Source organism: Gekko japonicus, unplaced genomic scaffold, assembly GCF_001447785.1.
Source record: "Gekko japonicus isolate JY-2015 unplaced genomic scaffold, Gekko_japonicus_V1.1 scaffold2042, whole genome shotgun sequence".
NCBI lineage: Eukaryota > Metazoa > Chordata > Lepidosauria > Squamata > Gekkonidae > Gekko > Gekko japonicus.
This window is the reverse complement of record NW_015176514.1, coordinates 78,968-84,922: the sequence shown is the minus strand read 5'-3', so window position 1 is coordinate 84,922 and position 5,955 is coordinate 78,968.

Here is a 5,955-nt window from a genome sequence, read left to right as displayed (position 1 = left end):
TGCACTTAAAACTTCCCAACTCCTTGGAACCCTTCTGCAAAATTACCTCAACAGCCAGGATTTATTATTCTTGAGAAATTCCACCACCCATTTCAGGAACCTCCAGCTTTGTTTGAAATACACTCAGATTGTTTCTTGACATGTAGAATGTATTATGGGCAAGACATTACATATGGTGACAAGCAATGCTAAATACAGTTGCAATCATGTATGGCAGCCTACAACACAAAATACTGAAATGTGTTTTTCATGCACACTCTCAGTTGCATAGAATCGGGTATGAATGCAATTTCAAATAGCATTCACTGAGCTTTCTTAAGTGCCTATTTATTTTCTAAGTACATCAGGAGAATTGCACCAGAACCAAGGACAATGTTATCTTGGCCTCCTATGAACTTTCAAGTGCAAGGGATTCAAGCTACAAAATTAGGAATTGCCATAAGCCAAAAAAGAGTTTGGGAATATTATTATAAGAACTTTTTCATGTCTGGATGCACAAGTTTGTTTTGTATCTGACAGTGACAAATTTGTGTGAAATGATGTCTAGTGATTACTTAGAAGCAGACTGATCTCTGCACTCTGTGTAAAGGAGGCTTCTGGATATGAGATCAATCTCTGTACAGCAGTCAGTATGTATAAAAATGTTCCTATGGATAAGCCACTTCATAGACCCAAGCCAGTTTAAGATTCTTGCAATAATAAAATGGTTGAACACAGGTTTAAAAAAACCATGCAGTTTCCAAGGCAAAGGTCTCATAAATATAAGCCCCGAACACTATACAATCATATTGAGAGCTTCATAAATTGTTCACATAATTCAAAATTTATGGGTGCAAAACAGTGCAAAGACAAGGAATGTTACTCCTAGCTTCCAACAAATAATAATTTCCTTACTCAGATGTTATTAATAAACTCTCCAGAGAAATGTGTTCCTCAATGCTCCTGCTGCAACTGATAGTGTGAAGCGTTACATGATCTACATAATCTTAACTTTAGAAGTTCATGTTTTGTACTACGGCTAAAAAATTTAAACATAATGTGTTATACAGTGGAAATTTGGAGAGTGGGTGACCAACAGCGAAAGCACACAGACTACAGACATTATGGTCTATTCTAAAGGTTTACAGATATATTTGTCAGCTATTGATTTATTGCCACTGAACCCTGCATTACCTGGGATTTTAACTATGCACTGTATAATGCAATTTTGGTTAAGATGCAGTAATTTGGGAGGAAAGGTGGGTTGTCTGTTTCCCACAAATTAATGTTCAACACACAGCAGACCTTTGTCTTCTCAACAGAAGGTGCTCCCATATTAACGGAATTCATGCAGCTCTCAAGTTTACCTTCTGAAAAAGGACAGCATTTTGCACTATATAAGGCAACAAGCTTCAAAAGTAGACCTGCCAGGTACAGAATGGCAGGTGTTCCATTAAAATATCTGATATTATGATCTTTAATGATCAAGGTGATCCCAATGTTTCCAAAAGCTGAGGTGCATTGAGTTACATAACTTATTGCCAATAGTTATTGGCTCCCCAACTATTTTTAAAAGGAAAAAGGTTTAACCTCTTTGTATACAAGTAAGAGGAATTATTATATGCATTATTTCCAATACACAAACTCATGGAATCTGCTTGTAACAGGACAGTGAATGAATACAGCAAATCATGTTTTTCTAAAATAAGGGATTGTAGTTTCTCAAGCTCAGTAAACATCAAACTTTGTTGTTAAATAAAAAGCTGGGTAAGCTCAAGATTCTCCTACAGTGGAGATTCCCATCCAACACAGAATTTTAAAATGGGCAAAATCAGCCCTGGTGCAGAAATACTGTTCAGTACTCTGTTAGTATAAAACTAGCTGCCTGCAGCTATGAGTCACGCTGTTTGGGATTAGGTTGCTTTAGATATTCACTGTACTGGAGGCTGTGCCTCAATTAGACCATTATACAACCAGGGTTAAAAGAAAAGAGTATTTTCAAATAAGCAGACTGTTATATAACTCAGATCTGTCCAACAATTAAAAGGGAACAACAAAACTGAAAAAAATTACAAATCCCACAAAAGTAAAATATTATTTCAGTTTTGCATTCTCTTTAAATAAAGGTTTCTTAGATTAATCAAAGACAGGCAAACTAATAGACAAAAATAATTATAATTATTGTCATTACAAAATATTGCTTCTATAAATAAAAATTTATGTAACTTTATTATAACTCAGCCCTGAAGTTAAAACATTGTTATTCATAAGAGCAAGGGAAAAAATCTAATTTAAAAATATAAGATGTGTACAGTATACATGTCTTTCTAAAGGGTTCTAATATATACCATTTTTAAATGTACTAGGCTGTAAACAAATACGTTCTTACATACATGCCTTCCACTCTTAATGATACTTAGCCATCTGCTCTCATTTTCAAACTACCTTGCACTTTGGAGTAATTGACAAATGCATAATATCTCTGAAATCCACCTCCTCCATGAAAAATACAGTGATAAACTTTAGATAATTGTGCTGCTGTGTAAGAAGCTGATGTGAATGTAGTAACCTGTTTCTTAAACAAAGTCTTCAGTGAACCAAAGGGCTGGTTTTCATACCTGTCCTGGTAACTAAACTTAGGAAGAAGCTTTGTTACAATACTTGCTACTTAAATGTGTATCACACAAATGTAAAAAGTGAGTGAAGAACTAGAAAATATCTTGAAGGGATCACTCTCCTCAGTGTTACACAAAATGCACATCTAAATAAGGTAGTGTTTGGTCCAACCACAATCTTCTACCATGAATAAAAAAACGTATTGAGGCTCTTATATACATATCAAATAGTTTGTCAGAGTAAGCCTTCCCCAGATTGAAGTTGGTGATCCAACTGCTGATTCTGAATGTTCAGAAGTGGAAGGAAAGCTGTATCTTGTGGAATCCTTAGCACCTGTTTAAACAAAAACAACAACTTAAGGACAAATGGCACAGATTATATTTTAGTCAAATTCCACATAAAAGTTCAGCATCTTTTCATGCAAATTCTTTTTATGCAAACTTTTGACTTCAAAACTACTGCCCTGTAAGCTCCTGTTTTCTCCTCTTACTCTGATCCATCACCTTTTCTCAGTTCCCCCGTTCATGACCCATTTATTTCTTTGATGTCAGAGAATTAGACTAGACTGGCATATGGCTAAGAACCTAGAGAAGAAAGGACACAGGTTTTAGGAGACCACTGTTACCAGTTTTTATCTTTCTCTCCTTATTGTTCATGTAGAATATGTATATAAAGACTGTTTTGACAGCTTATAACACAAGGAAATAGCAGACAGATAATGAAGTCAGGCCATCCTTTTGATCTTTCCTTGGTCTACTGTAGCAGAGGAAAAGGTTCCGATCCCTTCAAAAGTCTTTTGTGCAATGGGTGTAAAATGTGATTGCCAGCATTACGTCCAAGATTAGAACTTCTTCTCAGTGTCATTCTTTGGTTGAAGGAAGAAAATTGGTAGGTTAATACCTTACTATACACGAAAAGATTAAACAACCTCAGATTAAAAAGACCAATCTAGTGAAAGATAACTTTGGTCTTGATACAAGACCATAAAAATGTGTCATGCAAGGGTGACAATGTTCCAGAATGCCATCTATATTTAGACTAAATAAACCTTTGCTGTCAAATGGCAGGACCTCAGTTCTTGCCTTAGCCTCTTATGGCCACAGCAGTGCAGCGAACTAGGTATGCTAGCCATATTCTTACAGTTAAATCCGCAATCTATTTTTTTTGCTGTATACCTAATGCAAAGGGGTTTATTTTTGGAAAACTGTGTCAAGATCTTTAGCTTTGAAGGAAACAGTACAGTAGGAGAGAGAATATTCCCCACAAGGAACACTGATCACAGAGTAGTTAGCAGTCTGGAATTCACTGCCACAGGAGGTGGTGGCGGCTACAAGCATGGACAGCTTCAAGAGGAAATTAGATAAGCACAAGAAAGGGGACCTGCGATACTCGCGGGGGGGGGGGGAGAAGAGCTCCACACAGAGCAGGAGGAGGAGGCAGCAGCAGGAGGTAAGCCCTCTTCCCCGTCCCCAGACACCGGTGGAATGGCCTGAGTGGCTTCCAGCTGCCGGGCCCCGCCAATCTCTCCCCCCACACACCTTCTTCACCCTCCACCGGTCTCCTTTCCCCCCTCCCCGCCTCGGCTCCGGCAGTGCGGCCTGAGAGGCTTCCAGCTGCCAGGCCCTGCCAATTTCTCCCCCCCTTCCTATCTCCTTCCCTCCTCCTCCGGCTCCGGTGACCGATCTCCTCCTCTCCCCCCGCCTCGGCTCTGGTGGCGAGGCTTGAGTGGTTTTGAGCCACCGGCCCACCGCAGAGTTCCCAGTGTGTTCCCTGCGCATGCGCAGGAAATGCTCTTTTACTTTTGGGGGGATTTAAATATCTCTCCTATATTTTTTCCCAACTTTTTAGATTTTTGTGCACACCTCGGGACTGCCTAAAGTGTGCAGAAAAATCTCCCTGCCCCCGATGTGCGGATTTAGATATCCGCACACAGGGGGCGCCTTCGCTATTAGATATATAGATAAGGAGCAGGTCCATCAGTGGCTATTAGCCACAAGGTATAGACAGGAACTCTCAGTCAGGGGCAAGTGATGCTCTGTATACTTGGTGCTTGGGGGAGTCAACAGTGGGAGGGCTTCTAGTGTCCTGGCCCCACTGCTGGACCTCCTGATGGCACCTGGTATTTTTGGCCATTGTGTGACAGTGTGTTGGACTAGATGGGCCATTGGCCTGATCCAACATTGGCTTCTCTTATGTTATGTTCTTATGTAGATTGCTGCTGAAGAGAAGGATTTTCATTCCATGCTATCAAACGATCTGCAATTCTTGTTTGTTTCAGAAAAGTATATTTTTAATTTCCCCTTTTCCCTGTGAAGGCTCAAGTATGCTGGAATCGAGGGCAGGGTGAGGAATGAGGAAACAGCAGTTCCCTTGCTGTTCTTTATATATGTATTATAAACTTCTAAAAGTGGGTTTCTTGGAAGAATAAGGAAGGCCCTCTGCTTAGTTTTCAAGACTGGATGCAAAGAATATTTTGAAAGTGAAATGGTGATGAAAGGGTCTGAGCCAAATAAGTCAAAGGTGATGCCAGAGCTGTCAGAATGACAATGCAGAATCCCAAAGACGTGACTGGTGGAAAGACAGGTAAAATCCAGACTGCAGTTCCACCACTGGGTCCTGAGCCTTCTTTTTCTCCATTTCCAAAAAGATGTGAGGGTGTTACTTGGACTTAAGGTTTTATGGCTCTGGCTGGGCTGCAGATGAATCAAAGCTCCAGTGTTTAAAGGCCTGAATGTAACCAGAGTCAGTGAAGGCATCACGACCAAATAGGTGGGTATACCTGGTATGGAGATAGTCCATACTGTGGGCCATCAAATCCGATGCTAGTAAAGCATACTCCCAAAAGGTAATTCTGAAATGAACAGAGTGATTGTAGCGAATCTGTTCAATGAAGCACTGGCACTGTGTGCAGGACTCTAATTTGTATCCCTTACCCAGGAAAAGAAAACATTGATCATAGCTGTCTAAGATGGGCTGCTTGCCTCAGGCACTTTTTAAGTGCAGACCACAGAAAGAATAAGAAAGCCAGAAAATGGGAGAAAGAAAAGAGATTTTTGAAAAAAATAGCTTGCAAGATGGAACTGAAAACTCCCAACAATGCTGCTGGTGTAGCAATTGAAGAACTGAAAAGAACAGCACAGCTCCACCCCCCTAGGCATACACACATACGGTCTTCCAAAGAAGACCTCAAACCTGGCTATCAAACTTGTTCCAGGCTTAGCTCTAGAACATTTTGTGCACAGCACAGGTTCCGCTCATGTGCCTGTGCAGATAACACTTCTCACAAAAAAGAAAAAAAATCATACAATGAGGAATAGATTTTAGAGGAGAGCGCATTATGTATCTGTTCCCTACCTGTAC